Source organism: Lepisosteus oculatus, unplaced genomic scaffold (genome assembly GCF_040954835.1).
Source record: "Lepisosteus oculatus isolate fLepOcu1 unplaced genomic scaffold, fLepOcu1.hap2 HAP2_SCAFFOLD_60, whole genome shotgun sequence".
NCBI lineage: Eukaryota > Metazoa > Chordata > Actinopteri > Semionotiformes > Lepisosteidae > Lepisosteus > Lepisosteus oculatus.
In genome coordinates this window covers 828,084-851,959 of record NW_027168149.1, presented here as the reverse complement: position 1 = coordinate 851,959, position 23,876 = coordinate 828,084, and the positions used below count along the sequence as shown (strand labels likewise).

The 23,876-nt window shown below is 42.2% G+C and overlaps 9 non-coding genes across 9 annotated transcripts; 3 read left to right on the top strand and 6 right to left on the bottom strand.

The window, feature by feature from the left end:
* Positions 1 to 7,258: 7,258 nt before the first annotated feature.
* Positions 7,259 to 7,331, bottom strand: trnar-ucg (transfer RNA arginine (anticodon UCG)). The gene has a single exon. It is a non-coding gene; the product is annotated as a tRNA-Arg (tRNA).
* A 4,659-nt stretch (positions 7,332 to 11,990) lies between these two features.
* Positions 11,991 to 12,063, bottom strand: trnar-ucu (transfer RNA arginine (anticodon UCU)). Its single transcript has one exon. It is a non-coding gene; the product is annotated as a tRNA-Arg (tRNA).
* A 2,453-nt stretch (positions 12,064 to 14,516) lies between these two features.
* trnar-acg (transfer RNA arginine (anticodon ACG)) lies at positions 14,517 to 14,589 on the bottom strand. Its single transcript has one exon. It is a non-coding gene; the product is annotated as a tRNA-Arg (tRNA).
* A 1,162-nt stretch (positions 14,590 to 15,751) lies between these two features.
* On the bottom strand, positions 15,752 to 15,825 carry trnat-ggu (transfer RNA threonine (anticodon GGU)). Its single transcript has one exon. It is a non-coding gene; the product is annotated as a tRNA-Thr (tRNA).
* Positions 15,826 to 16,204: 379 nt separating this feature from the next.
* trnat-ggu (transfer RNA threonine (anticodon GGU)) lies at positions 16,205 to 16,286 on the top strand. The gene has a single exon. It is a non-coding gene; the product is annotated as a tRNA-Thr (tRNA).
* A 1,424-nt stretch (positions 16,287 to 17,710) lies between these two features.
* LOC138231403 (U4 spliceosomal RNA) lies at positions 17,711 to 17,852 on the top strand. Its single transcript, XR_011186655.1, has one exon. It is a non-coding gene; the product is annotated as a U4 spliceosomal RNA (small nuclear RNA).
* Positions 17,853 to 18,455: 603 nt separating this feature from the next.
* trnas-aga (transfer RNA serine (anticodon AGA)) lies at positions 18,456 to 18,537 on the top strand. Its single transcript has one exon. It is a non-coding gene; the product is annotated as a tRNA-Ser (tRNA).
* A 3,515-nt stretch (positions 18,538 to 22,052) lies between these two features.
* Positions 22,053 to 22,126, bottom strand: trnai-aau (transfer RNA isoleucine (anticodon AAU)). Its single transcript has one exon. It is a non-coding gene; the product is annotated as a tRNA-Ile (tRNA).
* Positions 22,127 to 22,667: 541 nt separating this feature from the next.
* LOC138231435 (U4 spliceosomal RNA) lies at positions 22,668 to 22,809 on the bottom strand. Its single transcript, XR_011186687.1, has one exon. It is a non-coding gene; the product is annotated as a U4 spliceosomal RNA (small nuclear RNA).
* Positions 22,810 to 23,876: the final 1,067 nt, after the last annotated feature.

Genomic DNA, 23,876 nt, shown 5'->3' with positions numbered 1-23,876 from the left:
GCGACTTTGAAAAAGTTTCCGCAGCCACCTCGCACTCTGTGTTAGATTATAGGAGGAATGCGGCGGGGGTGAGCTTGCTGTAGTCGTGGCCGTGTGTTTAAGGCGATGGACTTGAAATCCGTTGCGAACTCCCTGCACAGGTTTGAATCCTGCCGACTATGGCGTCTGCCACACGTATCCTTGTGCCTCCCCGGCAAAGGCGAAGTGCCGCTTCTCCATTCCTGGTACTATAAATACGCTGAATCACTTGGCCCTGCTGCCATGGAAATGAGTTCTTCAGATAACCACACATCTTACGTTCGCGCCTCTGGTGCTCTACTTATGCCTTTGAAAACCTAATGAATAAAGCTGAAAGAACTGACACATTATGTAGGTGTTCTTAAAGCACGCAGTAAAGAACTGTTAACAGCAAGGGTTTCAGTGGGTTAACTGAGGAGAAGGCGTGATCGCTAATTGTTGACTTTTTATTTGGTGTTAGAAACACTCTTACTGTGCATGACGTGCAACAAATGTAGCCACAGAAATTGCATCACGCTTTCATGTATGCTATTGCAGACACCAACGTTGCCTAGATAGAAAACCGAAATAGCCGTGGGTTTGCTTGCTGGTCTGAAGGATCTCTCTTCGAATTGCTATCATTTGTCAATGGAAGTAAAAGGCGCTGCACAGAGAGGACCACTGTCGTGAGGCCGGTTAGCTCAGTTGGTTAGAGCATGGTGCTAATAACGTCAAAGTCGTGGGTTCGAGCCCCTTACTGGCCAGGTCCTTTTCTCCTCTCTTACCAAAGCTGTTAGGTTCCTTTCCGTGGTGAGATGGGTTGTCATGCAACGCTGCCACATAGTGCCGACAGACAATTAAATGACAAAAATGAAGAGAGTTAAAGCAGCTGGAGAGGTTCACTTACAACTTTTGAGCTGACACAGTTTTGGAAAATGTTTCCTTCACGCTGCACTGTACCATATAGGCAGCCAAGTGTCTCCAAAACAAAACAGAATTGACAGTCATATAATGTCCATTAACCCCGGTTTTAAACGCAGCATCATGTCTGCCATCATAAGAATATGAGTCCAATATTTTAGAATATAGTCAGAATGAATTCTAACCTTACCTGTGGTGTCTTTGATCCCTTTTGCTCAATGCATGGTGTACGTACTGAATACATGTGTCTTGAGAATGAGGAATGGGCCCCTGAGACAGTCATTTGCCTGTTTCACAAATGATCGTATTTTACTAGAGATTCTGTTTGGGATTCAGATGTGCATTCAGACAGCAATCCCTTTCAAGAAATGATACGTTCTGGATGAGGTCAAAGGTGCTGGAACACTGTATTTAGGATGTGTTTGCAGTGATTGTGTGTCTCCTGCTTCAACGCAGTGATATATAGATGTGCTCCTGTAATTTATTGGTACAAGCCCAGGGCAGTAAGCAGTCTGAGGATTTATTTCCAGACGGCATAGAACAGTGAAGCAGTGAAGTAGTGCAACACACTGGATCATTATATTATTAGAATCTATTCTACTTAAATTATTACATTATACACAACTTGAGTTCATTTTAAAAATTAAAAGGTAATGAAAGGAATGCATTTTCATGAGAAAGATAATACCGATTTTTCATGTGATAATCTTCCTTATATCATGTCGTGCATCATTTGGACACTTTGTGGGCTTGAAATACAAAGAAAATCATGTTCTATGGTACAAGACAAATACAAAACTTAAGTTTTTATTTTAATTAGATTTGTTTATTAAGCATAAGCAATCATTTATTACATTAATATATGTGAAAATGACATTTTAGCACCATAATATTACATACAGGTCTCTAGCTTCAACACAGTGATATATGCTCAGTGATTTATTGGTACATGCCCAGGGCAATAATCAGAATTAGTATTTATTTCCATACGGGCTACAGGTAGTGTTGTGAAATACTTCAACACACTGGATCGCAGATTTAGACCCCCTGCACTCTTACTCCTTAAAAACCAAAGAAATGAAGATATGTAGCAATCACATTGTAACAGGGGTGACAGTGACTTAATGCTTATACTAGTGGACTTCTGGTACCTTTAGGGTACGGTGTTCCCTGAAGGGCTCTCAAACCCCGCATTTCAGATGCCTAGCTGTATCGCTGATGTGTTGCACCTCAGAATCACTTTTAAACCTTACCTCTGGTATCTTTAATCCCTATTGCTCAACGCATGGTGAAAGTATTGCATAAATGTGTCTGAAAATGAGCAATGGGCACCTGAGAAACTCATTTGCCTGTTTCACAAATGATCATATTTGACTAGAGATTCTGTTTGGGATTCAGTTGTGCATTCTGACAGCAATCTCTTTCAAAAAATGATTTTACCTTATCGCAGCTTTGCCCTTCTTGCCTCTTTGGACAATATCTCCATCTTGTGGTCGTTGTTGGTAATGTCTAGACAATATCTCCATCTTGTGGTCGTTGTTGGTAATGTTTTCTTATGCCCTTTTTTATTTCAATTCTCTATTAGTTGATTCTAGAATCTCTACAATAGAGTTGAAAACATCAGTTTTATAGCAGACAATATGACATTATTTATAGTCCAATTAGAAATTTATTACCCTGTTTTTAACATAATAACAAATTAAAATTGATTAAAACTAAGTTTGGAACACCAGGGAACATAAAAAATGATTTTTAGGAAAACCATGAGGTTCTCTGTGTCCGATGCCTGAAAGGGGAGAAAGCTAGAATCCTTTGATTTTTCAAAATTTGAAAATAAACATTATATAACAACAGCTTTCATTCCTAGGAGTGAAAAACAACCATTTTTGAAGACATATTAGTTTCTAAAACACTACAATAAAGTTAAAAACATCCATTTTATATCACATTATTTTTTGTGAAATAATTAAATTGGCTTATTTCTCTCGCATTAAATTGGCTACAAATGCAAGAATTCAACCAGATATTCTTGTAAAATGTATAGTGTTGCATTGCAGTTAGTTAATGTAGTTAGTCCATAGTCAGCAATCTAAACTTTATTGTTAAGCTTTAATGATTGATGTTGTACCAGTAACCTTTAGAAATACTATAGTACTTCACAAATGCTTTGTGTGTTTGGAAATCTTTTGAGTAAAAGCCTTATAAAAATAGGTTTAGTTTTTACAGGATATCACAAAGAAGTAGGATGGTATAATTCTTATAATTGCTTAGTGATTGTATTTGGAAGATTATGCACTAAACAGACTTCAGGGATGCCAGTGGATCATTGTGCTATTTGGAATTATTCCAAAAATCAAGTGACCTATTTGCTGAAGTATTTTTAGTATTATTTATTTAGTATTAATAAAGAATAGATTTATTAAAGTCATGCGATGTGCAAGCGGGATATGTAAAATAATTGAAAATAAAGTTTTTTATTATTGTTATAGAGAAACATGATCAGATTTTCCCTGGTTCAGAAAAAAGACGGTTAAAATCTGTAATCTTTCCACTTGTATGTCATCAGACATTAACGAGTACAACCCCCCTCTCTGCCGGAGTGCTGGCTGTGACGAATTAAACCAATTTCACAGGTATTTTCAAAGTAGGAAGTACAGTGTTAACTAGTAGATGGCCTCCTCAATGAAATCGCTTCAACATGCTAATGCGTTGGTGTAACAGTCCGGGCGTGGCAAGCTTCCAATGTCAACTCGACTCGATTGGAAGACAATGAACGTATTTTAGCCCTAAATGAATTAATAGCAAACATGGTTTACATAAAAGACATTTTTCCAAGAAAGTTAATAATAATACGATCTATAGTTGAAATCTGAGCCTAAATATAAAGAAAAAACAATTTTCAGAGAGCAATCACGCTGTGTTTATGTAGAAAAAGCGATTAGGTTTATGAGCAATCTAATTACCTATTCGCTTAAAACGCTATATAAAATAAAGTTTATTTAAAGATGAATGATAAGTGTCGCAGTTTAAATAATTTTCATAGTAGGGCTAGGATAGATTCCAAGTGCATTTTTGCAATTTACGTTGCATTGTCCAATGTGATGTTGTAATACAGTTTAGAATACAGTAAGTCTAAACTGTATCAGCTTTATTTATGGGTTGCAATTTAGAAAAAGTCAAAAACCGCACTCAAAATGCAATTTAGAGCTTTCTGGCAAGAGGAGACACCCAAATTATAATGTAACATGCCACTGTTTGTGCATGAACAAAGTTATACTGCAATTTTCCTTAGATACGCGATTAAAAAAAATATTTTTTTTGAATCCCCGGCCGAACACATTCCATAAGAATCAGCGCTTTTATACAGTATATCGCCTTTAAACACATATATTTAAACACGCGTTTACGATTTAAATCAAAACGCAATTCAAATCAATATAAATGTTTATTTTGTAACGCATAGGTGACTATTCATTGTTATTAAAAAGACGTAAATTCGATCATGTTGTGATATTTAGAAATATAAATTTGTTTTGATGCGAGTGAGGTTTTATTTAATCTCTGACCAAGGGAAATGTTTCATTTTTTCAAAGAAATGTTTGTTAAAAATTAAAGTCATAGTTCCATGAGATTCAACCACAGACCATGTGACATAGGAGTCAGGAACCTAACCCACAGCACCACCAGCGCAGACACATGCTGAGGGCTGAAAAAGCACTACAGAAACATTATCGACTATAAAATAATGTAATTAGGCACAGAAGAAGTTTACAGCACAGTACAATAATAAATGCTGACCATGACTTTAGAAGCATAAATTACCTTACACTCAATTTAAACACAAGCTGTCTTTAGCCCTCTAAGCTGGTTCATACAGAAATGTAGAGAACCAGGCTCAGAAAAACACAGCTTCATTAGCGAATACATATGCAGAACAACTAGAGAAGATGTTTTACAGAGGATGGATTTTTAGAAACATCCCATCAGTGACATCACTGAAGTCAACTCCTAGGTAACTGTCGTGTGGATAGTTTCACAAGAATCAGACAAAGGTTTAAGCATCGCTTATTTTAGATAAAACTGCAAAAAAACAACAACAACCCATAATGTACTTCTTTGCGGCTCTGTTTGCCCAAATCATATATTCACAACGTGAAATTAGAAAATAATATTACGTAACCAAAAACCGCAATATGGAAACAGAACCTGTGTAATTGTTGACAGATGATGTACTCGTAACATTTTTACAAGACGAACTACAACATTTAAAAAATGACTTGTATGTACTTGATATCTCTAATCAATCCACTGCACTGCATTAAAACAAAACGAAAACTAAAACGCCCTGGGCATACCGTTTCGCGCTTCTTATCAGTTGCTCAAAAGCAATTTGACCGTATGAAATGCATAATATAAACCTAGAAACATATACGTGAGGAGTATTTACGTAGTATCGGTGTCAAGACATACCTCTCAAATACTGTAAATCAAGTTAAAAATATCTCAAGACCGATTCTGGTCATAATGAAACCATGTTTCGTGTATGTTTTCTTTAAAGTACCGAGACCAGCCATATACTGTATGTTTATGTTCCAAAATTAATATCGTTTATGGCCTTCACACGTGTTCCAGTATGCTGCTATTCTTTTTATGCTCAGGCACTAAGATTTCCCTTCAGTGGTAAAATTCCATATAAATATTCAATACTTAAACGGGCACAGTTAAGACATTAAATATACATATACATATACATATACAAACTGTATACAGTACAGTTTGCATACGGTAATATGTTTATGTTCCTAAATCAACCTCTTTTATGAGCATGTGAAAGGCATGGTGAATCGATTCTCAAAAATTACTGTACTTTGCATGATTGGAAAAAAATGCGTGATTGCGAAATGCTGTGGTGTTACTTTTACAAAGACGGGCAATGAAAAAAATAATGTGGACCAGGGCAATACTTTGAGTTTACAGCTTGTCCAAGTTCATTTATTATTAATACTATTAGTAATATCTTCATTAAAGACTTTGATGGCTACAGCTCAAACATGAGAAGTTGAGCTTTATTAGCTCCACCTTGCGGAAATTCCGGATACTATTATTTTGCTAGCGGTATTTACCGGTAACTCGCGGTATTTACCGGTAACTTGTGGTAGACTGCGTACAGCGTACGCCCGCGCATTTTGAATGGCTGCATCTGTAGCAATCATATTGTAGCAGACACTCAATTGCCTGTTTCACAAATGATCATATTTTACTAGAGATTCTGTTTGGGATACGGATGTGCATTCTGACAGCAATCTCTTACAAAAAATGATTTTACCTTATCGCGGCTTTGCCCTTCTTGCCTCTTTGGACAATATCTCCATCTTGTGGTCGTTGTTGGTAATGTCTAGACAATATCTCCATCTTGTGGTCGTTGTTGGTAATGTCTTCTTATAGATAGATACTTTATTGATCCCGTGAGGGAAATTGCAGTGCAACAGCAGCTTAACACACACAACACAGCCACAGTGTAACAATTATATAATAATAGTACAATACTGTATATATACTGTATATATATATATGAAACAGAAATAGAAACAGAAACAGGAATCGCTTACTCACCTGGAGAATCTCTGTAGGAATATCTAGCATTTATCAATGGAAATAAAAGCTGCTTTAATACAGTGCATGTTCAAACTCAAACCCTCAGCTGCTGTTCTTGTTTGTTTTGGGACAAATTGCAACTGAGCATCGCATGAGCCGTTACGTACCCTTATCTGTTAGGGAATTTCAAGGGAGGAGTTAGGTCAGAATGGGTAGGCTGCAAAACAACAAGTAAAGATTTATTCCGAGATGAAACGTTGTGGCGGTTTTCTTATCTTTTCAACATGGACTAAACTTTTACGTGTTCCTCATATGCTATATATGTATATATTAGCACCAATGTCGTTCTTAAAAACTAACATGAAATTGTCAGGGACATTCACCTATATACAAAGACGAGACAGACAAAGTAATAATTCTATATTAACGTGGCCTACATATTGACGCAATGATCGAACTAAGTGACGTGTTCTGATTCAGATCCCCTGCAGTTCATGCCAATTAGAACAATAGCAATGCTGAGTCCTCCCCACCCTACTGAGCACAAATTCAGCTGCTCTCCAGTTCTGTTCTGCATGTTTTTTCATTGCAATTGAGCTCGGAGCTGGAGATGATCTCCATACAGTTCTGTGTTAACTAGCCCGCACTTGCGTGCTAATTTACGGGTTGTGGCAGATGCTTTTCTATAGTTCATATACATGACGGCAACCTGTTACCGAGGAACCTGAGAGGTTTAAAAGCCTCACGAACCAGGCAGGACTCGAACCTACAATCTTCTGATCCGAAGTCAGACGCGTAATCCATTACGCCACTGGCCCATAGAACATGTGTTTGCATTCCACCACAGAGAGCTCTACACTGCTACCAGTAGTACACTTCCCCATCTAAATTTTCACAGCAAGAAACTTGTGTTTCCTACTATTTTTATCAGGTTTAAAATATCATCTCCTTAAAACAGAAAAAGTGTTGGTGTGTCGTGCTGAAATTCTGATTGATTTTGAATTCAAAGAAAAAAGGTTTTCTTCCAAAACACCGTGAAATTGTCACATCTTGCAGACAATAGGTGTATTCCATGTTGAAAAGAGAAGAAAGAAAACCATGGAGCCTTTTACAGGTGTGAGGCTTCTTCAGGTGTGAGAAGACCTCATGGCCGAAACGCTGTGTTTCCGTTCTTCTCTTTTCAGCATGCAATAAACCTATTACTTGTTCCTTTGCAGCCGAGGCATGCTGACGTAGCTACCCAGCTGAACATCTTGCAGACTCTACAGTACTTCTCTCCTGTAGAAGTAAAGCAGGGCTTGCTGGGTGAGCTTTTGCTCCGGTAAATTAGGTCACGTGTCATGTTAAATCACTTCTTCTAAACACAACATTTGCTGGTGCTAGCTTTCCCCATGAAAAGAGACATTTCCCTTACAGTACATGACATATCGTTTTTATTCTATCAATAAGTATAGAAATAAAACAAAAGAAAAAATGTTGTCGCCAAAGAATGCACAGCTCTGTCGCCTTGGGGAGGTGTCAAGGGCATTGAGCTCCTTGGACATGAGAAGTGCCCGATAAATGCCATTTCTCATCATTTCTCTTGGCGTCAGTTCTGCTATTAAATGGGACGGAGGCAACGGGCTCAGAGAGCAGATTAAGTGCACACCGAACGCAGATGTGTCCAAGTGTCTGTAAAAGCACGGTGCTCTGCTGGCGCTGTTCCCTAGTGGCTTAAAGTGCCTGCCTAGTAAGCAGGCGATCCTGGGTCTGAATACCAGCGGTGCCTCTCTCCGTGTCTTGTTGTGCCGCATATCTCATTTCAGACAAACATGTACAGCTTGGTTCAGTTTAATGCAAGAATTCATTTCCTTTCTGGAATAACTTGTTTTTGAAGAAATCCATACAGCTTGTGAAAGATGAAATCCATTTCTTGGTTGTCAGTGGAAAAAGATTGCCGGCTGCAAGAAGTGCAAGTGATTGTTTTCTTTGACCATAAACCTGCAAATGTAGGGCGCACAAAAGACTGTCAGACTCTGTGGTGCTGAAAAGTTGGTGGTTCAAGCCCCTCCAGTATGCGTGTCTCAGTTTTTCCAATGTAAACATCATCACCATTGCTAAAGAAGATGGCGCAGAAGGCTCCACAGCCGAAACGTTGTGCTTCTTTTCTTCTCTTTTCAGCATGGAGTAAACCTTTGCTTTATCCTTTGCAGCCTAAGCATGCTGACGCAGCTACCTTTCTCTTAACACGCCTCAATCATTATTCACCAAAACGATCAGCAGAATAAGTCGCCTTTGTGGTGATGTCACTCCTCTGCTTCACAAATGTCCTTAGTGACGGGCCATTTCTTTCTGCCATTTTTCCGGAGCGGTTATTGATTGCTCCATCATTTCCCTCTTACTTTCCATCACTAGATTGAAAAAAAAAACAGAAACAGGCTGACAGGACGACAATCAAATTGCAAAAACTCATCAAAGCACTCGATAGAGTATTTGAATCCACAAGTAGCTACGAGCAACTTTGTCCTGGCTTGCATGAAAGTCGGAAAATGTCAAAAAGAAAAAGATGGTGGCTTTTTCATATTCGTTCTTTTATTTTTAGTTCGTTGCTTCTTCTGTCCATTGTCCTCCTGCCTGGCTCTTAACCTGTGACTGTTTGAACGCACACAGTAGACTTTCATGCAGGGGATTTGTCCTGAGCCTCTGTGAAAGACCCACCCACCCCCATAAATAACTGCTCTAGAAACACATGAATGCAAAACTAAACCACAGCTTAAAGAGGAGCTTGTCATGACCGCCAGGCAGTTAAGACCAACTCTTAAGCAATCTAAACAGCACCAGCAGCGGGTGATTATTAACAAACGCCGCCGCACGAGTTTACCCACCTGCACACACTCCACCGTGCGGTACGCAGTGCTATTTTTACCATCTTTATCTGCTTCCCGCTGGTATTGAGTCTACTCCTTGAGAGCTCTACCTGGCGTTTTTTCCATTACCTCGTTTATTCTGGATATTGGACTCCCCTTCTAACTTTTCGACTTTGGACCTCGCCTCTCACCTCGGACTGTTTGCCACCAGTGTTCTCCCTGGATTACGACTTACCTTACGCCTCTTGACCAAGAAACAAAGCAAAGCAGAGCAAAACAAAACAAAATGAACAAACGAAAACCCTCACGTCCCGCACTTGCATATAACGCCGTTACGTGCCCGAGCGGTATTTTACGTCATCCTAGCACTGCACCCCGGGGCGTACGGTATATGGGAACGAGCACACGGCACGAATCGTCTCGAATCTCGAATCACTCCCTACAGCTGTAAGGCACCTTGAAGCATGCACCCCCAACATTCTTCTTTGCGCATCTGTGTAAGGTAAACTCTTGAGCAAACTCTGAACCAGCTCTAAGGAAACTAATCCGATTAGACGTTACTTTGACTCATCTTTTAAGGGACCCTTGTTAATTGGAGAAATCAATGATTTCGAATGAATTCTGTATGCGTTAAAAGACAGCTATACACAGAAAACATGCAGGACACTTCTCATGATGTTTCCCGAGCCGAAACACAGTGCGTTTTTCCAAGCCATCTGACAAAGCCCGCCCACTGAAAACTGCAGCAAATCGTGTAAAGACGTTCAACTTTGTAACTACTGCACGCACAGGAAGCAGAATAAATTCCTCTTTTCAAACTGTCAAAGGTTTGCTTTGCGAACACTGCAGGACATCGCACAATCTCTTTTGAACGGGGACAAACGATTTCTTATGGGGCACAGTAAGTACAGACGTTTAAAAAGCTCCACTCATGCCGACGATGCAGCATGAAGAAGCGCAACCTAACGTTTGCATTCCTAGCAAATTCCTTTTATTTTTTGATAAATAAAGACAGTCTTGTTTAACAAACAACACACACAACATTTTACATTGTCAATTCAATTCAAATCAATGTATTTCTATATAGCGCCTTTCACAACAAGGTTGTCCCAAGGCACTTAACAATGCAAGTTGTTAAGAGCCTTGTGTCTAATATGCCGCCTAGGTAACGTGCTGTCTCTTTGAGGCAAATGTTTAAATCCTCTGAGTTAAGTGCTGAAGTTATAGTAGTCCTATCAGTATTGTTGCCTCCGATCAACAGATCCTCAGTTTTCTCAGAGTTGAGTAACAAAAAGTTTTCACACATCCAAGTATTTCCTTCCTTAATGCATTTAACTAAACTGATAATAGAAGAGTTGTCGTTTGGTGTAAACAAAATGTTTATTTGAGTGTCATCAGCATATGAATGAAAGTTCATATTATTTTTTCATATTATCCTACCTATCAGCAGCATGTAGAGAGAGAGAGCAATATTGGTCCCAGCACTGATCTTCTGGTACCCCAAATTGAACTGGTGACATTGATGAAGCAGTACAATTATTAGATATTTGAACATAATGAAAACGATGAGTAAAATGTGAAGTAAACCACTGAAGGACGGTTCCAGATAAGCCAACCTCAAACTCAAGCCTGTGTAACAAAACAGAGAGGTCAACCGTGTCAAAGGCAGCTCTAAGATCTAAAAGCACAAGCACTGTTGCATTCCCCGCATCAGTAGCTAAGAGAATATCATTTACGACTCTTGTTAATGCAGTTTCAGAAACCAGACTGAAATTTCTCAAGTATATTATTTGAATCCAGATACGATTGACGTTGGGCAACAACTATTCTCCCAAGACTTTTAGATTGAAATGGGACCTTTGAGACAGGCCTGTAGTTGTTAAGAACTTGTGGATCCAAATTTGACTTCTTAAGGAGCGGTCTAACAACCGCTACCTTAAATTGATCAGGTACAACGCCTGACGCAAGCGATGCATTCATCATACTAATTATAGGTCCTGCCAGTCCTTCGAGGGAATCTTTGACTAGCTGAGTGGGGATGGGATCTAGCGAACAGGTGGTTGACTTTGTCTTACGTCTGTGTTCATGAGTCCACCATAAGAAAAAATCTGAACAGGAGTGGTGATCATGCGAGGTCACCATGGAGGAAACCACTGCTCTCCCCCCAAAAAAAACCACCACTGCCCCTCTCAAGTTTGCTAAAGACCACATGGATGTTCCACAGCAACTCCTGGAACAATGTTCTGTGGACAGACGTGACAAAAGTTGAACTTGTTGGTAAATGTGCACAGCGTTATGTTTGGAGATAACAAAACACTGCATACCAACTCCAAAACCTCATCCCACCTGGGAAGCATGGCGGAGGCTGTTTTGTTAAAACAGCAATGTCAAATGTTGGGCGTGTGTTGTTTGTTAAATCAGACTCTCTTTATTGATTATTATGACTTAGATAAAGATAAGATCACATGTTAGGAGCCATTCATGCAGAAATCCACATCATTCCGAAGGGCTGTTTACAAAAGTTTTTCTCCCAACTGTATGTGAGAGAAAAGCAGAGACGCTCACTGAGTAAGGTGGGGTTGCAGCTTTGCAAATCACAAGGACATTTGTACGCTCAAAATGGGACAGGAGCACCCCAGATGGGACTCGAACCCACAATCCCTGGCTTAGAAGGCCAGTGCCTTATCCATTAGGCCACTGGGACACACTGGGTTGGGTCGATCACGCTGATGAAGAGCCAGTTTTTTTTTTTCCTTTGCTTTTTCAAAGGGATCCCCAAAATTAGGAAAGTTAGGCAGCAGAAGGTTTACTGTGACCTGAGAAGGACCGGCATCCAATCACGGTGGTGCACACACACACGCTCTCACTCATCTGAGCTACACGGCTACCAAGATGATCTCAGGTGCGCCGAGCTGGTACGGAACATATTGAACTGATTGACGGCGAATTGTTTCTCAGACAGGCTTTTCACCTCTGAGCTCCCTGACTGACAGTAATCCGCTAGGTAGTGAAACAGTCAGCTGCTTCTAAGCCTTAAACAGCTGCATCTCGGCGCTTCCACAGACAGATGATTTGAAAGCCAAACATCGCCCATTGGGAACACCTTACTATCACTAGTTTAAGAGACTCTTAAGGTCTTGCAGAGGTGCCTGTCTAATAGCATGCGCTTTGCAAGCTATAGGTGTTTGGACTAAGGCAGAATGCCTGTTAACAAAATGTTTTTCTAAAGGGGCCTCGCACTCTTTTCCAAGCAATGGTCACCATCCCCACCGAGTGTCACAATGTAGTCATGTCCTAGGACATCACCTGTTAGTCTCCATTTGTCTGCCACCAACACTTTAGGTTACGGGGTCACAACCGCACCCCGGAGACCAGAGGAGCCGTTGGCGTTCTGGCGGCGCAGATTGGGCTGAAGGTGGGGCGCTTGAATCTCGCTGTTGGAGGCCGTCTGAAACTGACCCAAGCCTTTCCCTTGAATTAAATGTAAATAAGAAATGAACCCCAGATGCACATGGAATCAATCACGTGTTTCCTTTGAGCCGTTTCAGAGACTGCTACAGAGTTTACCTTGCACAGATGCGCAAAGATTAATGATGGGGGTGCACGCTTCCAGGCGTCTTACTACTGTAGGGAGTGATTGAGACAATTCGTAGCTTGTGCTCATTTCCCTCTATTCCCCGTGTTACAGTGGTAGGATGACGTAAATTCCTGCTTCGACACGTAACGGGACTATAATCAAGTGCAGGAGCTGAGGGCTTTAGTTTTGTTTCGTTTTCCATGGCGTTCGTAAGCGCGCAAATCAAAGGCAATTCCTGCGTCTAACACGAATGTAAATGCTTTTGAAAGTGCAGTGTGGTGCAGCTTGTAAAATCCTTGTCCACATTTTTGGTTTGTTGATGTTTTTTTCTGTCTGCCAAAGTTGCGTTTTGACATCCGGACTGGGGGACTTTATCATTTGAACGTGAAGCCAGCCTTAAACCCTCTGAGGCGTGTCTGTCTGCCGGCACGAATCTTGTGAAAGGTATTTTTTTTTAACGGAGAGCAACTTTAAAAAGGTTTCCGCAGCCACCTCGCAGTCCGTGTTTGATTATAGGAGGAATACGGCGGCGGCGAGTTCGTATTTGTCGTGCTCGAGTGGTTAAGGCGATGGGCTCGAAATGCGTTGGGGCTTCCCCGCGCAGGTTCGAAACCTGCCGACTCCGGCGTCTGCCGCACGTCGCCTTGTGCCTGCACGGCAGAGGCGAAGTGCCGCTTCTCCTTTCCTGGTACTATAACAACGCGAAATCGCTTGGACCCGCTGCCATTGAAATCAATTCTTCAGATAACCACACATTTTGCGTTCGCACCTCTGGTGCTCTACTTATACCTTTGAAAACCTAATGAATAAAGCTGAAAGAACCGACACGATATGTAGGTGCTGGTAAAGCACGCAGTAAAGAACTGTTAACAGCAAGGGTTTCAGTGGGTTAACTGAGGAGAAGGGCGTGATCGCTAATTGTTGACTTTTTATTTGGTGTTAGAAACACTCTTACTGTGCATGACGTGCAACAAATGTAGCCACAGAAATTGCATCACGCTTTCATGTATGCTATTGCAGACACCAACGTTGCCTAGATAGAAAACCGAAATAGCCGTGGGTTTGCTTGCTGGTCTGAAGGATCTCTCTTCGAATCTCTATCATTTGTCAATGGAAGTAAAAGGCGCTGCAATCTCATACGTTCAGAATCAAACCCGCAGCTGTTGTTCGACTTTATTTCTTGACTAATTACAACTGAGTGTCGCATGAGCAGTTACATAAACTTGTCTGGTATATTTGAACACAAATGCCGTTCTTCAATTAAAACTAACAGAACATTGTCAGGGACATTCAGTTCTATACAAACAAGAGACAGACAAGAGAATATTTCTACCGTTCATGTGGACTACGTGTTGACTTACTGATCGGAATAATTGAAAGGTTCGGGCTCATAGCCGATGCAGTGCGTGCTAATTAGAACAGCAACGCTGAGCTCTCAGCACCGTACTGAGCCCAGGTGTTTTTCTAAAGCTGTCAGGTGCAGTTCATTTACATGAAGGAAATCTCTTACCGGGTACGATTACAATGCAGTAAGTAGCACAGACTACTTAGGGAGTAGCCAGATGCGTTTAAAAACGACCCGAGCCAGGCAGGAGTCGAACCTGCAATCTCCTGATCCGTAGTCAGACGCGTTATCCATTGCGCCACTGGCCCCGGTGTGACACTGCAGGACTGTAACCCAGTGAGATCAGCACTGCAACTAGTAAAATATTACCCCCGGTCCATTCTTTACCAAAAGTGAGAAAGACCTGTTTTCTACATTTTGTCTGTTTTAAAACCATATCTCAAACCAAACCAAGAGTCTGTCTTTTGCACTGATATTCTGATTCATTTCGATTTCAAAGAAAAAAAAACATTATCTTCCAAAGCATCATAAAATTGTCCCTTCTTCCAGACTCTACTTCTCTCTTGTAGTAGTACAGCAGACCTTTCCAGGTGAGCAGATCACAGAGTCCGAAATATGCTTCCTCCATCAAGAAAAGTACCTGAACATGACTCTGTCTTCATAAAAGCGCCCCTGTAATAAAGAAATTAAATCCGAAATCAAGAGGGCAGTTGCCTACTGAAGTTCAAGAAGTCATCAATTTTAACCTAGCAACACATTAAAGGCTGCATCTATACAAGTACGATTCTAGAAATGCTCACCAGATTACGTTTTAAGAAGGAACTGCGCCTCAGGTTCCGCCGAGATCTTAACTTGGATGGCAGGATTCAGAGTCCGGAGTGCGGACTGATGGCGCACGGAGGGTCCACATACTGTGGATCCCTCAGTTTTCTTCCGCGTGTTTAAACCGCCAGCGTGTGACTCCCCTGTCCCCGTGACCTCATTGCTCTGCTCTCGCCTCTGTGCAGCTGAGCCCGACTCATGGTAAAGTGGAAAAAAGTATGCCCTCAACGTGGGATTTACTCTGGATCGAGGATAGATGTCACTTTTTTATCATTGAACAGGATGTATGTGATGTGGCGACTAGGTTCAATTTTGTATCCTCTTTAAAAGATTAAGGACTGGGGTGAGCGTGATTTACCACCCTTTCAGCTAAGAACCCGACATGCGGACCGTTTAAGCTGCATAGACTCGGTTGTTTAACTCGTCTCCGTTAGCAGGGTTAAGGTTAAAGAAAAAAAACATTGCTGACTTCTTTTTTTTTTTGCCAGCCGCCAGCGCTGATTAGCAAGGTTTGTATTTCATGTTTTGCAAGTTGCATCCATTTTAAGAAAAACAAGTCGCGTTAAAGACAGGAAATGAATACTTGCAAGTCTAGCCGTAGGCGGTTGTCTGTAAGGACCAGTTCTGTTTGAGAAAACAGAACAAAGAAGGCACCGCTGGGATTTGAACCCAGGATCTCCTATTTACCAGGCAGGCGCTTTAACCAACTAAGCCCCGGCGCCCCAGGAGCATTATCCTTTTGCAGCCACTTGGACACACCACTCAGACACATCTGCATTCGGTGTGTGCTCCGCCTGCTCGCTGAGCAAGTTGCCACCTTTACATACAATAGCAATATCAACACCAAGAGAAAGGGTGACAAATGGCTTTTATCTGGAACTTTTGATGTCCAAGGAGCTCAATTTGCTTTCTGTGTACAACAGGGCCACTGAACTCCACACTGGCCACTGAACCACAGCAGTGGCTTGCTGGCTTGACATCTCCTAAGGAAAATGTTGAAATTGCATGTGGAACAGGAAAATGACCCTCGAGTACGAGGGAAAAAAAAGAAAAAGATCATCTGGAGCGCGCCATCCCATGTCCGGACAGCCCAGTTTCATTGACAAGGTGGTTGAGTGGTTAAGGCGATGGACTGGTAATCCATTGTGCTCTGCAGACATGGGTTCGAATCCCATTCTCATCGCTCTCCATGTCTTACACATTTGACGTTGGCCCTCCTGTTGTTTGCTCTGGTGCTAGAGCTGTACATTTTCTAGCGGTGGCTGAGCATGGTATAGTGGGCCAACGTCGGTATCGAGCAGTGACAGTAACAGTACTTACTGCGCCCCATAAGAAATCGTTTGTCCCTGTTCAAAAGAGATTGTGCGATGTCCTGCAGCGTTCGGAAAGCAAACCTTTGACAGTTTGAAAAGAGGAATTTATTCTGCTTCCCGTGCCTGCAGTAGTTACAAAGTTGAACGTCTTTACACGATCTGCTGCAGTTTTCAGTGGGTGGGCTTTGTCAAATGGCTTGAAAAAACGCACTGTGTTTCGGCTCGGGAAACATCATTCATGAGCAGTGTCCTGCATGTTTTCTGTGTATAGCTGTCTTTTAACGCATACAGAATTCATTCGAAATCATTGATTTCTCCAATTAACAATGGTCCCTTTTTGAACCTGCGAGAAGCATTCTTTCCATGTAACAGATTTACTCCGGGGAAAGGCAGCATGACATTGAGAGTAGCTCAAGCTTTCAGCACCCGTATCGGACTGCATGTATGCAGACACCGCTCAGAATCCCCTGTAAGATTCTCCTTCAATTCCGTTTTGCAGTGCTTTAGCTCTTTCAAAAGGCTTCGCTTTGCTAGTCACAGTCCAAGGCTCATGACAGCATTTGAAACCAATCCCCACTGCGTTGGCCAGGAAATGAACCATGGAAAGCAGCTATGGTCACCACTATACCACCAACGCATGCCCACAGGTGCCCTGCAGGACACCACCAGAGAATGCTCACGATTTCGGAAGCTGTCTCCGGGACGTGCTGATTCCACACATCCTGAATAAATCATGATATTGTTAGTTGCTGTAGCTAGACGTTCAAATGAGTTTCATGGCCAGATGGACTGTTTCCTCCAGCGGTATAGTATTGCAGTGAGACAGCACGATGCCTGCAAGACTATGTCACGCTAAACGCCACAGATTAAATGTGTTTGTCCGTTCGTGTCAGTCGTCCTGCAGCCACGGGAAGTGGGACACAAACATGCTGCAATGCTTTCAAGACGTTAGGATTTGTTTGTGTAACATCCGAGAAGAGTACTTGTGGCTTGAATGTGAACTGTACGTGCCCGCCCCCTTTCCTCTGTAGTGCATGAGTTCCTCCAGGCATGCCCTTCGTCATTGTTCTGTCATCTTGTATTTAAAGGGTTGTATTTCTGCTGCTGAAAATAAGCAACGGTTTTCTCACAACGCCCTTTGTTCCCGACGGAGCCCTTGTCTGTCATGAAATTCTTCAAAACCTCAAGCTAGAAGAAGAAGAAGACGACAAATATGAAGCGTTACCGCAACGACATGCCATGAGACGATCGATAACGATTTCCATAGGATCCCCGCGGTTGCCTGGCAACCGTCAGCTTTGCGCAGTGGCAGTATCGTAGCCTGTGAGGTTTAGCCGAGGCGCGATTATTGCTAGTTGAAAACTTTTCCCAATACCCCGCTTCCGCCGGTTTGCTATACAATCGGCGAAAGCAATTTTTGACAGTCTCGTCAGAGACTGAGCAAGGTGTTTAAAGACAGATTTGGTCATGGTGACATCATGGTAGAAAGAAACGAGCTTGTTACGTCTCAACAGAAACGCTCTTTAGTTCTTTCAGCGTTATGCAGAGAACAGCGTCTGTCGAGATCACTTTTGAGTCAGCGCGAAACGCCGTGTGCTGTCAGTTTGATTTCATATTGCTCGTCGCGGCGCCCGGCTTTTGTCTGTCAAAGTTAGGTTGCGCTTCTTCATGCTGCATCGTCGACATGAGTGGAGCTTTTTAAACGTCTGTACTTACTGCAATTCCTACGTCTACCACTAATGTAAGAGCTATTTCAAGTGCGGAGTGGTGCGGCTTTTGAAATGCTTGTGGGCATTTCTCTGTTGTTGATTCTTTTTTTGTTTTTTTTTGTAACAAAGTGGCATTTTCATGTCCGGACGGGGAGACTTTATCATTCCGACATGAAGCCACCCTTAAGTCCTCTGAGGCGTGTCTGTCTGCAAGGCTTGTATTTTGGAAATGTTTTTTTGAAATGGAGAACGACTTTGAAATAGGCTTCCGCCGGCGCCTCGCGATCCAGGTAAGATTGTAGCAAGAACGCAGCGGCAGTGGGGCTTGCTGTAGTCGTGGCCGAGTGGTTAAGGCGATGGACTAGAAATCCACTGGGGTCTCCCCGCGCAGGTTCGAATCCTGCCGACTACGTTGTCCGCCTCCAGTCGGTGTGTTCCGGCGCCTCTTTGCTGTTCCTGGTGGTTTTAAAACGCCCAATCGCTTGTACCCGCTGCCTTGCAAATAAATTCTTCAGCGTCCGCAAATGGCATTTTGCAGCTGGAAGCAGATGTCGACGCTTTTTGCACAGAGCACCAAAAACCGTCTTTTTTGAAGGCTCAGGTACTGAGCATTGGTGGTTCAGTGGTAGAATTCTCGCCTGCCATGCGGGAGGCTTGGGTTTGATTCCCAGCCAATGCAGTGGCTGTTGCAGCGAGCGGCTCCATCACTTGCAACTCGCAACTGAAAACCTACTGAAGCTAAGCAGGTGTGAGCCAGGTCAGTACACGGATGAGGATGAGCTACAGGGAAAAACAAAGTTTCCAGCTGGAAGCGGTGTTAATGGTGCCAGCAGGGGGGTGCTCACCCTGAGGTCTGTGTGGGTCCCAATGCCACAGCATAGTGACAGACAAGAGTGTTACGGGAGAAGAGAGATGTGTTTGAAGATTTAAGAGTGTCTTAGGTGCAGCAGAAATAAAGTGTCACAAATGCAAGTGGTTGGATTTCCATTGTTTAATATGGTAAAAATAAGCGGAAGTTATCTACCGGTCTGGCACAGTCTGCCATGCTTTTGTCATATACTGTAAAGTGGTGTCGAACTGGTAGTGTCACATTAAATGACAAAAATGAAGAGAGTTAAAGCAGCTGGAGAGGTTTTCTTACAACTTTTGAGCTGACACAGTTTTGGAAAATGTTTCCTTCACGCTGCACTGTACCACATAGGCAGCCAAGAGTCTCCAAAACAAAACAGAATTGACAGTCATATAATGTCCATTAACCCCGGTTTTAAAAGCAGCATCATGTCTGCCATCATAAGAATATGAGTCCAATATTTTAGAATTAACCTTACCTGTGGTGTCTTTAATCCCTATTGCTCAATGCACGGTGAAAGCATTGCATACGTGTCTGACAATGAGGAATGACAGTCATTTGCCTGTTTCACAAATGATCGTATTTTACTAGAGATTCTGTTTGGGATTCAGCTGTGCATTCGGACAGCAATCCCTTTCAAGAAATGATACGTTCTGGATGAGGTCAAAGGTGCTGAAACACTGTATTTAGGATGTTTGCAGTGATTGTGTCTCCTGCTTCAACGCAGTGATATATAGATGTGCTCCTGTAATTTATTGGTACATGCCCTGGGCAGTAAGCAGTCTGAGGATTTATTTCCAGACGGCATAGAGCAGTGAAGTAGTGAAGTAGTGCAACACCACTTTATCATTATATTATTAGAACCTATTCTACTTAAATTATAACATTATACACAATTTGAGTTCATTTTAAAAATTAAAAGGTAATGAAAGGAATGCATATTAATGAGGAAGATAATACCGATATGCATGTGATAATCTTCCTTATATCATGTAGTGCGTCATTTGGACACTTTGTGGGCTTGAAATACAAAGAAAATCATGTTTTATGGTACAAGATAAATACAAAACTGAAGCTTTTATTTTAATTAGATTTGTTTATAAAGCATAAGCAATCATTTATTACATTACTATATGTGAAAATAACATTTTAGCATCATATTATTACATACAGGTCTTTAGCTTCAGCACAGTGATATATATATATATGCTCAGTGATTTATTGGTACATGCCCAGGTCAATAATCAGAATGAGGATTTATTTCCAGACGGGCTACAGGTAGTGTTGTGAAATACTTCAACACACTGGATCGCAGATTTAGACCCCCTGCACTCTTACTCCTTAAAAACCAAAGAAATGAAGATATGTAGCAATCACATTGTAACAGGGGTGACAGTGACTTAATGCTTATACTAGTGGACTTCAGGTACCTTTAGGGTACGGTGTTCCCTGAAGGGCTCTCAAACCCCACATTTCAGATGCCTAGCTGTATCGCTGATCTATTGCACCTCAGAATCACTTTTAAACCTTACCTCTGGTATCTTTAATCCCTATTGCTCAACGCATGGTGAAAGTATTGCATAAATGTGTCTGAAAATGAGCAATGGGCACCTGAGAGACTCATTTGCCTGTTTCACAAATGATCATATTTGACTAGAGATTCTGTTTGGAATTCAGTTGTGCATTCTGACAGCAATCCCTTTCAAAAAACGATACATTCTGGATGAGGTCAAAGGTGCAGGAACACTGTATTTAGGATGTGTTTTAAAATCCATTGACTGATCCCCGAATCCTGAAGTTTCTTCGCATGATATCGGGCTTGCAACCACTTTCTGAAAAATGATGAAAAATACCAAAAATGAAAAAAAAAATATCAATTCTAGAGCCTAAGAGGAAAACAAGACAAATTTATATCTCCAAATAATTTTATGTGCTTCAGAAGAGCCCAGGAAAGTTTTTTGCATACATGAAACCACGCCCGTTTGCACGTAAGCAGACATGGTTGCACACACGACTTCATGAAAGCACGCGTGCATGCGAAGTCATCCTGTTGAGCATTTGAAAAGCCGCACCACGCCGCACTTGAAATAGCTCTTACATTAGTGGTAGACGCAGGAATCGCCTTTTTATTTACGCTCTTACCAACGCGATGGAAAGCAAAACAAAGCAAAGCAGAGCAAAACAACGAACAAACAAAAACCCTCACGTCCCGCACTTGCAAATAACACCGTTACGTGCCCAAGCGGTATTGTATGTCATCCTACCACTGCACCCCGGGGCGTACGGTATATGGGAACGAGCACACGCCACGAATCGTCTCGAATCACTCCCTACAGCTGTAAGGCACCTTGAAGCGTGCACCCCCAACATTCTTCTTTGCGCATCTGTGAAAGGTAAATTCTTGAACAAACTCTGAACCAGCTCTAAGGAAACTAATCAGATTAGACATTACTTTGACTCATCTTTTTACGCTCAGTGCTGGATTGCTCAAACTCCAGCTAGGGTTAGGGTTAGCATTCCCACGCTACTTAGACACTTTGTTTACGCTCAGTGCTGGATTTTGGGAACTTCAGGACGAGTGGGAATTTTCTCCTATCTGTCAATTCTGTTTTGTTTTGGAGACTCTTGGCTGCCTATGTTGTACAGTGCAGCGTGAAGGAAACATTTTCCAAAACTGTGTCAGCTCAAAAGTTGTAAGAAAACCTCTCCAGCTGCTTTAACTCTCTTGATTTTTGTCATTTAACGTGACACTCGATGTATAACTGGAGCCTCACATATGCAAATGGTGAGGCTCCAGTTCGACACCACTTTACAGTATATGACAAAAGCATGGCAGACTGTGCCATGACCGGCAGATAACTTCTGCTTATTTTTACCATATTAAACATTGGAAATCCTCCCACTTGCATTTGTGACACTTGATTTTGGCTCCACCTAATACACTCTTAAAACTTCAAACACTTTTCTCTTCTCCCGCAACACTCTTGTCTGTCGGCACTATGTGGCAGCGTTGCATGACAACCCATCTCACCACGGAAAGGAACCTAACAGCTTTGGTAAGAGAGGAGAAAAGGACCTGGCCCGTACGGGGCTCGAACCCACGACCTTGGCGTTATTAGCACCACACTCTAACCAACTGAGCTAACCGGCCTCACGACAGTGGTCCTCTCTGTGCTGACACTGCTCATGATGTTTCCCGAGCCGAAACTGCGTTTTTCCAAGCAATTTGACAAAGCCCGCCCACTGAAAACTGCAGCAGATCGTGTAAAGACGTTCAACTTTGTAATTACTGCACGCACAGGAAGCAGAATAAATTCCTCTTTTCAAACTGTCAAAGGTTTGCTTTGCGAACGCTGCAGGACATCGCACAATCTCTTTTGAACAGGGACGAACGATTTCTTATGGGGCGCAGTAAGTACAGACGTTTAAAAAGCTCCACTCATGCCGACGATGCAGCATGAAGAAGCGCAACCTAACATTTGACAGACAAAGGCCGGGCGCCGCTACGAGCAATATGAAATCAAACTGACAGCACACGGCGTTTCGCGCTGACTCAAAAGTGATCTCGACAGACGCTGTTCTCTGCATAACGCTGAAAGAGCTAAAGAGCGTTTCTGTTGAGACGTAACAAGCTCGTTTCTTTCTACCATGATGTCACCATGACCAAATCTGTCTTTAAGCACCTTGCTCAGTCTCTGACGACACTGTCAAAAATTGCTTTCGCCGATTGTATTGCAAACCGGCGGAAGCGGGGTATTGGGAAAAGTTTTCAACTAGCAATAATCGCGCCTCGGCTAAACCTCACAGGCTACGATACTGCCACTGCGCAAAGCTGATAGTTGCCAGGCAACCGCGGGGATCCTATGGAAATCGTTATCGATAGTCTCATGGCATGTCGTTTCTGTAACGCTTCATATTTGTCCTCTTCTTCATCTAGCTTGAGGTTTTGAAGAATTTCATGGCAGACAAGGTCTCCGTCGGGAACAAAGGGCGTTGTGAGAAAACCGTTGCTTATTTTCAGCAGCAGAAATACAACCCTTTAAATACAAGATGACAGAACAATGAGGAAGGGCATGCCGGGAGGAACTCATGCACTACAGAGGAAAGGGGGCGGGCACGTACAGTTCACATTCAAGCCACAAGTACTCTTCTCGGATGTTGCACAAACAAATCCTAACGTCTTGAAAGCATTGCAGCATGTTTGTGTCCCACTTCCCGTGGCTGCAGGACGACTGACACGAACGGACAAACACAATCTGTGGCGTTTAGCGTGACATAGTCTTGCAGGCATCGTGCTGTCTCACTGCAATACTATACCGCTGGAGGAAACAGTCCATCTGGCCATGAAACTCATTTAAACGTCTAGCTACAGCAACTAACTATATCATGATTTATTCAGGATGTGTGGAATCAGCACGTCCCGGAGACAGCTTCCGAAATCGTGAGCATTCTCTGGTGGTAGGGGCGTTCAAGATGGCGCTCAGGTGGGAGGTAAAGTTTAGTGGTTGAGGAGTTTTTTTTAGTTTTTCATGACCTGAATGTTAATTTTTGCTTTTTTTGACTACAGAAAAATAAGGACTTAACACTAGTTGTTTAAACTTCAGTTATAATTGAAAGAAAAAAAAACGATTTTTTTTAGGTTTAAGAATTTCGATATGAGTAACACTGGGAAAAGAAAAGAGTGCTGGGTCCTCGAAGGAGAAATCTAAGATACCTCAATCGTATATGTATAGCACTACAAGAAAATCGATGGAACTACAGGGAAAAGTGAAGCAGCTGGAGGGGACGTGGAAAGAGTGCTGGAGATGCGCTCGTACGGTAGAGCCGGAGTCCCTGCCCAGCACACCTGTGAAAACCCCGGCGGCCAAGAGAGGAAGGGGCGACCTGACGCTGGAGGAGCT